The 12,941-nt window shown below is 38.5% G+C and overlaps 1 pseudogene across 1 annotated transcript; it reads left to right on the forward strand.

The window, feature by feature from the left end:
- The first annotated feature begins 6,485 nt into the window (after positions 1 to 6,485).
- On the forward strand, positions 6,486 to 9,095 carry LOC311620455 (small ribosomal subunit protein eS1-like; annotated as a pseudogene). Its single transcript has 2 exons — positions 6,486 to 6,502; positions 8,409 to 9,095. The product of its transcript is annotated as a small ribosomal subunit protein eS1-like (transcript).
- Positions 9,096 to 12,941: the final 3,846 nt, after the last annotated feature.

Consider the following 12,941-nt stretch of genomic DNA (forward strand, 5'->3'; position numbering starts at 1 on the left):
ACCAGAAATAAGAGTAAAGCAAGTTCCTCCACAACCTATCTTAATAAGATATAAGCAAGTTTGTTTTCTAGAGAATTCAATAGTTTTGGTTAGAGAACAATAAAGCCCGTTGTCATCTTAAATATCACCACTACAGACTGGGTTAGTCTTATTTAAGAAATGAAATTGTCTTAAGAAGAAAACTGAACTCTTTATATATAACGGTTTCTTAAAGGACGTATAAATAAACTTTGTATTTCAAAATTGGAGCAACCTATAAGGATGTAGCATAGGTCATAAACTTGTAAACAAATTCTCCTCCACTGAGAATTACTGACTAAAAAGAAATTTCTGTATGAAATAAGTCCAACTTTGAAATGTGACCTTATCACACTATCTGCAAAGAATAATACATGTTTTTACTCTAAGGATTTTAGGAAACCAATAGCTCTAGCTGAACGTTAAGTTCAGTTTTTCCTCAGTATCCAAGAGGAATTGGTTCCAGGACCCACCTTCCCCACTCCACCCCTGCAGATACCCATATCCGTGAATGTTCAAGTCCTTTCTATAAAATGGTGTAGTATTTTTATATAACCCATGCACATCCTCTCATATACTTTAAATCATCTCTAGATGACCTATCCAGTCATGTGCCACTTAACAACATTTCAGTCAGTAATGGACTGCATGTACAATGGTGATACCATCATATATATAATAAAAGCCTAATAGGCTAAGTGTCTGATCGTCTGGTCGTTCGTTTAATGATTAATTAAACTATGCTAATGATATGCTAAGGCTGCTTAACCACTAGCTTTGACATGCACTGACCACTAGGGGGCAGATGCTCCAACTATCAATAATAACTTAACTTGCTGCTGGGGTCTGGCTGATCAAGACTGAGCGGAGATGGGCTGGACATGCCCTGGAGCACTCTCGTGATCCCTCCCCCACTGTCTAACTTCCCTGTCCCTCCCCAGCCTCGATTGTGCACAGGTAGCATCCCTCAGCCTAGCTTGTGCCCTCTGGCAACCCAGGGCCCCTCGGGGGATGTCAGAAAGCTGGTTTTGGCCCTATCCCGCTCAACACAGGAGCTGCCCCCTAGTAGTCAGTGCGCTCTCACAAAGGGAGCACCCACTCAGCCAGAAGCCGGGCTCACAGCTGGTGTGCACAGTGGCGGTGGTGGAAACCTCTTCCACCTCCATGGCAGCACTGAGGATATCTAACTGACGGCTTACGCCCGCTCCCCATGAGGGACATCTCCTGAGGGCTCTTGGACTGCAAGAGGGCACAAGCCAGGCTGAGGGACCTCCCCCTCCAAGTGCACGAATTTCATGCATTGTGTCTCTAGTTAGAGTGTAATGAGCTGAAAAATATCTATTACCTAGTGGCATTGTAGCTAACACAATGTCATAGCAAAATGCGTTACTCACATGTTTTGGTGATGTTAGTATAAACAACCCTACTGCACTACCAGTCATATAAAAATATAGCTCATACAATTTATGTACAATACATATACCTGATAAAGATATTAATTTACTATGCTACTGGTTTATGTATTTACTATATTATATCAATAGTTTTTATCATTAGAGTATATAACCTTTCTACTTATAAAAAAAAAAAGTTAGCTGTAAAACAGGAGGTTGATTATGCCAGCCGCAGTCTCATACATCTGCTCACCACATCTCTTGATTGAATCATTTTCTCTTTGTTTGATTTGATCTCATGTTCTTTTGTACAGCAGCATGCTGTACAAGCTTTTACCCTAGGAGCAATAAGTTGTGCCATATAGCCTAGGTACGTAGTAGGCTAGACCATCTAGTTTCAGTTAAGTGCATTCTATGATGTTCGCACAACAAAATTGCCTAATTACTTATTTCTCAGAATGTATTCTGTTGTACAGTGGTGCATAACTGTAATTCTAATACAATGTAAATGCTATGTGGATAGTTGTTATTGTTTAGGAAATAATAAGAAGAAAAAAGTCTGTACACTTTCAATACAGATGTGAGCATCATAGCCTAACTACACAGTACGCATCCACAACATAACTTTTTTTCCAAATATTTTCAATCTGCTGTCAGTTTAATCCACAGATGCTGAACCTGCGAATATAGAGGACTGAGTTCAGTATTTTAGAGAGCACGCAACATAAGAATTAGGAATTTAGTGGCTATTGTTTATATCCAATAGGATTGTGATAGATGCTAGCTGTAAAGGGTCAGGCATTAGTCAGGACTTAACTCCCTTTGCTGCAAATCCAGTGTTAATTGACAGGTTTTTGGACCATATTTTGTTTCAGTATTTTTGCACTGTGGCATATTTCATTATCCAAAATGTCTCTAAAGATCTTTTCTTCTTTAAAATATATAATCATTCTTATTGGTTTGATTATGTCTTTTATTTTCACCATTTGGCCATCTGTGGGGCTTTCTTAGGATAACTCTAAGATGTAAAGAAAGGCAATATGGAAATAATATGCAATATACAGAGCTACATTTACAGCCTTCAGAGTCATTGGATTCCACAAGGTGAAGTCCACTCTAATTAAACTTCCTTTAGGAAAGAATCAAGGATTTGAAGTTTTCTGGACTTGAAAAGGCTAGATTTCTGGGACTTTCATGACAAAAAAGAAGTATGGTCTGTTTCACAGAAGTAAAAAAGTGAACTAAATGATCAAGCAAGTGCCTGGACAAATTATTTACATAAGCAAAACTGAATAAAAATATATTTAATATAAGTGTAAGATGGATGCTTTTTTTCTGGTTGCTTTAATTATGATTCTCCTCTGGGAGCTTATGGTTCATTTATTCCACAATCATCTATCTTTCTTAGCAGATTTGGAAAAAAAGATGAAAATGTGTGGTAATTAATAAAATTTCAAGTGATTATTTCTGACAGTGTGTGGTTTCTGCATTTGCATCATGGCTTTATTATCTCAAGCCAACCTTGAGGTATAATAATAATTAACTAGGCTCTCTATCTCAGACTTTCCATAACCCCAAAAGATGTTCACCTCATATTTCAGATTGCTGACACATAAGGGAAAGAAATCCAACTTAACTTAATAACTTTGTCTGAATTCTGGACTTTATAAGTTAAGAATGTAGCATTAACAAAATTTGAACTTCAAATGTTTCTAATTCATTTTAAGAGATGAGCTATTTATAAGGATACAAACAAAAATCTGTCTCACTCAATAGATGATTATTGACTTTCTCTCACACACTCCCCTCAACCAGAAAACAGCGTGGTGATGACCAGAAGGACCTCTGGGGTTAGAGGTAGGCAAAAAGGGCTGGAGGATAAATGGGGATGTCTGTAATAGTATAAACAATAAAAATAAAGTTTTAAAAAGTTACAATCTTTTTAAACCATATAATAAATTCTTACCCCCACATAAAAAGGACAGCCTTGCAGCTTGCTTTATTTATTTCAATATATGCATTACCTCTTAGTCACTGAGATAAATCACTTATGTAAACACTTATCTCTAAGTGTTCAAACATATTTCTCTAAGAAAATCCATGTGGAATTAATAGAAAAGGAAAAATAAGTCCGCTTAAGTTTAAAAAGTCCTATATTTAAATAAAGCAAGTGATGGGGCACACCAAGTTCATGAAGCCTTCAAGAATATCATAAGCAGTATGAATCTCCAAAATATATATATTACAATGGACCTTTATCCAAGTTTGACAGGATAACTTCCTTTTCCCCCAAATCACCTCATTATTATTTCACTGAATATAATTTGGGACTAGGCCCTGCATTTATTTCACTGAATATAATTTGAGACTAGGCCTTGGATTTATTATATACAGCAATCTCCGGGAGCAGGTTATTATCAATGTCATGTTAATGAATTAGAAAGATAATAGTTGTAGTGAGTTTTAGCAATTTGCCTAATGTCACACAATTAGTAAATTATTATGAAACCAAAAGGTTAATGAGGCGGATGCTTTTAGTGAGTTTCTATTTTCAGCTTCAGTTGTATTGAGCAGTTCCGTATGAATTTTGACTCATACCAACAATATCACACATGAAAAGTGCCATGTATCTTTCAAATTTCTGCCTCAGAGGTTCTCAGAGGCTATGAGAGCCCCCCAGCTGTGCTATAGGGCCAGCCCTGAGGTGTTATGGGTCAGAACAGGTGGACAAGTGCATCAAACATTTTTCTTTTGGGGAGACATTCCCTATGCATTTCAGAGATTTTGGAATGAAGTCTCCTCAGTGACTATTTTTCCTTGCCTCTTACTCTCCCTGTTCCTTCTTTCTAAGATCATTTTGGCATCCAAGTCCTGACTCAGGCTCTTCTTTCAAGAGAGCTCATATGAGCACCACTGATAATATAAGTGGCCCTAGAAACTGAACTTTCAGTATGAAATCCTAGAAAGAAGGCAGCAAAGACCCCAATACAGTGGATAAGTCAACTGGTGATAATCCCTAGTATAAAAGAGCACCACACTTGCTAAGACTTGATCCTTGAGAATTGGGAGGAGGCACAGGTGGAAGGAAAGGCACTGTCTACAAAATGGCCCTAGCACTTGAGTGGATGGAAACTATGGTAATTGTAAGAGCCATAGAATTGGGTAACTTTTGATTTCCTTGACATACAGGGTGTCCCCAAAAATGTATACACACTTTAACAGCTGATAGCTCAATCCTGAAAATGAAATGTATTTAATAAATGCAGCCTTTATAATTATTCAAAGTATGTGCATACATTTCAGAGGACACCCTATATTGAAGATCAACAAACTCAACTCAACCATTCAAGCCAGGGCACATTGCCTCAAAATAAAAGACAAGCTCTTATATTTTACAACCCCTGCTACACAGAACTTGGTGGGACTCGTGATATTTAAGAGGCAGATAAAACCAAATTTGTTGCCGAAACCGGTTTGGCTCAATGGATAGTGCGTTGGCTTGGGGACTGAAAGGTCCCGGGTTTGATTCCGGTCAAGGGCATGTACCTTGGTTGTGGGCATATCCCCAGTAGGGGGTGTGCAAGACTCTCATCGATTCTTCTATCTCTATCTCTCTCCCTTCCTCTCTGTACAAAATCAATAAAATATATATATTTTTTTAAATTTTGTTGAATAAGGCTCTGACATATTAATCAAGTAACTGATGTGGGAGACTGCTGATTTTGAGTGGGCCCAGTGCAAAAAAGGAACCTCTACAATAGGTTCAGGCTGCTATTCATGTCGCCCTGCTCTCAGGCTAAATTGGTAAAAATATGGTGTGATAAGCAGAATTAGACTTTGCCAGGGCCAGCCTGACGGTTGAACGGGGCTGAGGTAGGGAGGTGGGAATTGGGAAAAGAAAGAGAGACAGGAAAGCGGGGTCGGGGGGACTACAGGTAGCCATTGACCGACTGTAGCCAGTTTATTAACTGCGTAATGCCTTTTATACACAAACACTGAATAGGAGGTCTGTCAAGAGGAATGTATCCTTTGTTCCTCTTAATCTCTAAGGGACAGAGCAGAAGGACAAATTCTTGGTACAGCAAATCTCAGTAAATAGTTACAGACGTCTTAGCAAGTCATACAAGATTGCTCTCATTCTACTGATAGTAGCCATCCAAACAAGTCTGGGAAAACTGTGTGGGTAGGGGGCCAGCCTTGCTAGCCCCCTCAAATGCAATGACCTTGTCAGCTTACACCCTGTCTCCAACAAGTCTTGCAGTGCATTTCCCTTGAGTCTTAGAACAAGGTCATGTTTTCTACTGCATAGACCTACTTATTGTTTGCAAAGGATGTCCTGATTTCCCTTGATTGGAAAACAAAACAAAACAAAAAAAAAAAAACTGAACATCTTACCATGAGAAATTGAGTGGCTATGCAAATAGAGCCTCTCAGAATGAAATGGATATTGTCACATAAATTCAGTTAAAAACAGCAACACATTAGAAATGGTACCTGAGTAAATGTCCAGGCACATTCAGAGGACACTTCACCTAGCTTTGCTATACCAGCACCTCTTCCTGAGTTTACACCTATGGCCTCATCAGGGTTTTCCAATAACCAGTAAATAATGGGAGAAGCTCAGTCCTACTTCATGAATGAGTTGACTCAATATATTCATGTGAGCCAACAATAGATGGCTTCTGCATTCAGCCTCACTCAGAGGCTGACTCCAAATGATGATGGTGAGGCCAAGTTCTTCCAATATGCAGAGGAAAGCAGTAAACTTCATTGTTTGGCTGCACGATAGGAAAAAAGAGCCTGAGGTAAGAATATAAATGGGCTTTTCTGCTGTAATACATGGTTTTTCTAGCCAGTCGAGGATCTAAAGAAAGAAAAATTGGAAAATTAGAGGTAGGAAGGAGGCATGTGGATGGAACTGTGAGATTGGACACAAAATGTGCGAATCTTGGTGATTCATATCAATGCCTACCACAGTGGATAAACTTGACAACCACGTGAATAGAATGATTTGTACTACATGTCAGGCAGCTTCTGTCATGCCATCCAAACGCTTATGTAATATGTTCACAAATGGAGGAGCCACCATGGTAGGTTTGAGGCTATGCATGCCACCCAAAACATGGGCCTCCTAGCAAGAGGCTGATCTAGTAACTAACAAGTGACTACCAGCCAGCAGCAGGGACTGATGGTGAGCCATTGATGTAGTATCCTTCACTGAGAAAGACATCTGGTGGCAAGTTAATTACATCAACAGAGTGAGTGAGCTGCTTCCTGTGTCAGTTGCATTAAAACATTTTGGAGACAACATGGCAGAACCTGGAAAGTATTATTCTAAATGAAATAAGCCAGTCAAAGAAAGACAAATATCACATAATCTCACTTGTAAGTGGAATCTAATGAACAAAATAAACTGACAAAATAGACCCAGAGACCTGGAAGATGCAATAGACTGGCGATTCTCAGAGGGAAGGATGCAGGAAGAGCTTAACCAAAGAATTTATATGCATATATGCATAACCCATAAACACAGACAATAGTGTTGGGAAGGCCTGAGGACGTAATGGAGAAGTGGGGAGGACAAGAGGAAGAGGACTCTGTAATATATTCAACAATAAAGATACATTTTTTAAAAACACACATTTTAGCTGGTTCCTGCCACTTCATACCACTGTATAAAATGACTAAAGCTCAGAGAAGAGAAGAAGCCTAATGAGAGTTAAAGCTCTAACAAAAGGTAACATCTGAGACTGGTCTGACCCTCATCTTCTGATGAACCATGCCCAAAAGTTTAAATGCACCTCACCATCAGTGTAAGACTATCATGTATCTACTTAAACGACAAAGAAAAAAAAGGACTTAAGTTTTGCCTTTGCCCAGGGTTTTTGCTGGACCATTTGCCACAGTAGGTCTTTACCCTGAAAGCTTCTTGTAGGCAATAATTGTTTTGAATAAATCTTTGTTCACAGTGAGCACTTATTTTTCAATGAAATCTCTTTTACATAGATAAACAGAAAGTTACATCATAGAAATCAGTTTCAGAACAACTATATCAAGTATAGTGTTTAGAGTAAAAATATTTAAGGAAGACCCTAACGGGTAGCTTAGTTGATTGGAGTGTCGTCCCATACACCAAAAAGTTATAGGTTTGATTCCTGGTTGGGGCACATACCTAGGTTTTGGGTTCCATTCTCTGCCAGGATGCATATAGGTGGCAACTGATCAATGCTTCTCTCTCACATCAATGTTTCTTTCTCTCTCTCCCTTCAACTCTCTAAAATCAATAAAAACATAGCCTCGAGAGAGGATGTAAAATATATATTATACATTCTAGAGGCTCAGTGAACAAAAATTCATGCACTTGGGGGAGAGTTCCCTCAGCCTGGCCTGCACCCTCTGGCAGTAGAGGACCCCTGAGGGGTCAGGCGTAAGCTGGCAGTCAGATATCCTTCTGGCAGCCTGGGAGCCCTGGGGGGATGTCCAATTACCCAGTAGGCAGGAGAGGTTCCTGCCACCCCCACTGCACTCACAGCTCTAGCCTTTATTGTGGCTGAGCAGAGCTCCTCCTGTGGGAATACACTGACCACCAGGGGGCAGCTCCTGCATTAAGCATCTGCCCCCTGGTGGTCAGTGCGCATCTGTCGTTCCCAGTCATTCCACCCTTAAGGTCAATTTGCATATTATCCTTTTATTATATAGGATATTTAAGGGATAAAAGAAGTCAAAATAGTAATATAATAGAAGTTTACTAGAGTGATTGAAAAGTATAACCATGGCCAGAAAAGAATAATAGGTAGCAGCCATAGGCAAATTATACTTTTTCACTTCATGCACCCTATTTGTAGAAATAAAATAAACAAAGTTTTATCATCACCAGTTATAAAGTCTTACCCTCTGTGGGCTTCTGTTTAATTATTTTTAAATGGTAAGACTTGCCTTTTTGGCATTCTGAGCAGCACTATGGTGATGGACAAGGACAAGTGCCTTATAAAGTAGCAAAAAGGGAACCAAAAAGAAAGATTGGTATAATGTGAAAGCACCAGCTATGTTCAATATAAGAAATGTTGGGAAAATATTAGTCACACGAACTCAAGAAACAAAAATTGCATTTGATGGTCTCGAGGTGGTGTTTTTGGAGTGAGCCTAGCTGATCTGCAGTATGATGATGCTGCATTTAGAATATTCAAGTTATTACTGAGAATTTTCAAGGAAAAACTGCCTAATTAATTTCCATGTTAAGGATCTTACCCATGACAAATGTGCTCCATGGTCAAAAATGGCAGAGCATCATTGAAGCTCATGTTGATGTCAAGACAACCGATGGTTACTTGCTTTGTCTATTCTGTGTTGGTTTTAATAATAAAATGTGACAATCAGATTTGGAAGACCTCTTGTGCTCAGCATCAGTTGGTCCGCTGTGGACGTGAACAAGGTGATGGAAATCATGATCCGAGAGGTGAATGTAAACGACTTGAAAGAAATGGTCAATAAACTGATTCCAGAGAGCCCTGGGAGAGACATAGAAAAACCCTACCATTCTATTTCTCTGCTCCATGATGTCTTGTTAGAAAAGTCAAAATGCTGGAGAAGCCCAAGTTTAACTTAGGAAACTCATGGAGCTTCCTGGAGAAGGCAGCAGTTCTGGAAAAGCTACCAAGGATGACAGGGGCTAAAGTTAAATGAGCTGATGAATATGAGGCCCTAGTCCAAGAATCCATTTAAAAGTCATACTTGTAATGGTGACAAATAAAAATCCTATTTGTGAAAAATAATAATAATAAAATGGTAAGGCTTTCTTGAAAGAATTTTGTGAGAATTATATACTATCAATAGTATTATATAATGCATGTAAAGCTGCTGCCCAGTAATCTATCATAGCAGATATGAAAAACGGTCATCTAAGCATGATATAAAGCTGGGTAGAGTGTCCTTGAAACAGGGGGAAGATAGTTTAAAAATATAGAAAGACGTTGAATCGTTGAGGTTGAGGTTATGAGAGGAGACTCAATGTTAAATGAGACCCCAGGTTTTCTTACTCTCATGAAGCCTGAAAACTGCCAACAGTTCCAGCAGGCTTCAGTCCTGCTACCAGGAGTCTGCAGGAGAAATAGAAACCAACTTTAATCACAGTAAACTCAGTGATAAAGATGGGCAGGCATGTTACTTTTATTTTATTTTATTTTTTTAAGCATAGTAGTCTCTGCTTTATTTTTTTAAATGTATTTTTATTTATTTCAGAGAGGGATAGAGAGAGATGATGAGAGAGAATAATTGATTGGCTGCCTTCTGCATTCCCCCTACTGGGAATCAAGCCTGCAACCCGGGCATGTGCCCTTGACCAGAATCAAACCTCAGACCCTTCAGTCTGCAGGCCAATGCTCTATCCACTGAACCAAACCAGCTAGTGCCAGGGATGTTACTTTTAGTGATGACTGGAAAGGTGCACAATATTTGGGGATTTATTAAAATGAACTTTAAATGTCATTTGAAAAACCACATATGAAAGAAGGGTTGCTCCAAAAGCCTTGAAGAAACTGGTGACATCTAATACGTGTCTGGTTTTTAAAACCCAGAACCTGTCCAGAGGTGTCTGGTGAGCAGCAAACCAGAGGAGCCATTGCTAGGCAACCATCTCACCAATGGATTTGGGGAAGGTCTTTGAGCTCATTACTGAAGGTAAAACACACTTAGGAACCGAGTGCTGCACTGTGATTGTCCCTGCTGCTCCTGAGGGATGGACTCCCTTAAAACACAGGCTTTTTCTCAAGGTCTCCCTCTTGTTGCCTTATTTTTTAATTTAAAAAGGGGGGTGGGGTATTTCTTATTCAAATACAACAACTCTGAAACACACCTTCCTTCCACCCCTTTCCTTATCACATTTTTGTCCTGTTAACATGCAGTCTCACCTATCAGTCAGTTAACTGTATAAATAAAATTATAGTTACACTAAATTGTGGGCACTTACAACATAGACTTTCATTAAATCTCAAAGATAGACAATTTAGATGTTCTAGTTCTGGTTTAAAACATCATATATCATCCCTTCCAATCAATGGCTTTCCAGTTCAAAGCCCAGTTCAATGATCAATAGAGACAACAAGTGTGCTCTTATTTCACAGGTTTTCCTGACTTAATTCCAGATTTTGGTGGCAGAAGACCCCACTGAGCACACTGCGTTGTGGGAGCAGTGCCCTCATATGAGTGTGCACCACCTCCAGGGAAAGGGTCTTCCCTGAAGAACTGTGACTTCAGCTTCATTGTCCTAACTTGTTTCAGATTAATAGTCCCTACAGAAGCTGAAGAAAATTCAGACATTGCTATTTAGGTGAGAGTAGAGGTGGGTGAGAGGGTCAGTCATTGTACAGAAATATTTAGGCTTAATCCAATTTACACATTCATTTAAAACCCAGAATTTATATTTTTATATATTACTCACAGAAAAGGGTGTAGAAGTATATCCACCAAACTGAGCACATTGCTGAAGAGATAAGTAGGTGTGTAGAAATATGGATGTGAAAATTTTCATTATTTTGTACTGGTTTGTCTTTTACAATAAAAATTAATTATAACTAGAGAGCATTATGTTAAGTAAAATAAATCAGGCAATGAAAGAAAAATACCACATGATCTCACTCATTTATGGAAAATAAAGAACATTATAACCTGATGAACAAAAAGATAGATTCAGAGGCAGTAAAGCACCAAACAGACCGTCACATTATAGCAGGAAGGCTGGGGAGTATTAAGGAGGGGGGGGAAAGAGATCAACCAAAGGACTTGTGGGATGAGGGCATGTGACAGGAGGTAGGGGGGGCTGGGGGAAGGTCATTAGGGGGGAAAAGGAGATATATGTACTACTATTTGTAATACTTTAAACAATAAAAAGAGAGCTTAAAAATAATTATAAAGTATATTACTATGTAATTTTAAAAAATAGAGAGAGAAAATGGAATGACTCAATTTAAATATGGCACATATAGTACTTAAAAATCATGATAAAGATTTCCATCTTTTAACAAATAAGACAGTGTACAGTAGTTAATATTAGCTCTTTTTTTAGATAAGCTATCAAGCCTGTAATTTCTCCCTTCTTCTTAATACCAACAAAGATCATTTTTCTTCCAAGAATGTATTTCATGGAATTCTCAGGTGATGTTTTTACTCCTATCAGCATCCATGTAAGAGAATTCTGAAGTCTGACACATCTTTGTTTCAAATGACCCATGAAGAGAATGAGGATCTACAAACTAAATGTCACAGATGTGGCACAGAACAGTGGCTATGGAGAGTCCTCCAGCTCTCTGGTTATATGAGGAAAATATATACGGATGAAGTCTCTCTTATTTATAGCAGTTATTTTAGGTAAGCAGAAATTTCCCACATGCCCCTTGACTCCACACAAGTGTAGCCTCCCCCACTATCAACGTCCCCCACCAGAGTGGCACATTTGTTACAAGTGATGAGCCTCCATACATTATCATCACCTAGAGTCCATAGTTTACCCTAGCGTTCACTCTTGGTGATGTACATTTTATGGGTTTGAACAGTTATAATGACAAGTACACAACAATATATATATCGTCATTTAAAATATAATATATTTTAAATATATGTGTGTGTGTGTGTGTGTGTGTGTGTGTGTGTGTGTGTATATATATATATATATATATATATATATATATACACATATATTTGTGATCTGACCCATAAATCTGTGTAAGTAGAGAGGAAATACTTATACTTTATAACCAAAAGGATCTTTGGTTATAAAGATGATTCTGAAATTTGATATGGGAGACATCAGAGACAGAGAGGCCATTTATGAAGTTATGATGCCTTCATAGGTATAATGTAGTGCTAGAACCTGGACAAAAATGAGTAAAGATGACAAAGATCACAGGGAAGATGCCACATAATTTAATAACATTAGGAATGGGTACATGAAGATGAGAAATTGTAAATGTTAAGATTTTAAGTTCAGGTTAACAGTAGAGCCATTGGCAAATAAGGATGGCTGGAGCTAATTTAGTTGTTTGTTGTTATTTTTTACTTTTTTATTTTTTTTTTGTTTTCTCTTTCCTTTATTATTTTTTTCCTTGTTATTGAATTAGTTGGGGTGAACCTGGTTAACAAAATTATACAGGTTTCTGGTGCCCAATTCTACAACAATCATCTATGCACTGTATTGCATGTTCACCATCCCAAGTCAAGTCTGTCCATCACCATTTATCGCTCTAAAGCCTCCTACAACTTCCCCCTGCCAGGCAATCACCACATTGTTGTTGTATTCATTAATTATTTTTTAAAAAGGAAATCTTACCCTTTGAGACAGCATGGGTGGACGTGGACAGCATTATGCTAAGTGAAATAAGCCAGTCAGAGACAAGTACCATATGATTTTACTCATATATAGGATCAAATAAAATGAACTAACAAGCAAAATAGAGACAGACTCATAGAAAATGGGGCTGACAACAGGGCGTGGGGATTGGGAGCTGGCTTGGAGAGATTGTACAAAAAGAAAAAGAG

The sequence above is a fragment of the Pipistrellus hanaki genome, assembly GCF_964339955.1.
Source record: "Pipistrellus hanaki genome assembly, chromosome: 1".
NCBI classification, from domain to species: Eukaryota; Metazoa; Chordata; class Mammalia; order Chiroptera; family Vespertilionidae; genus Pipistrellus; species Pipistrellus hanaki.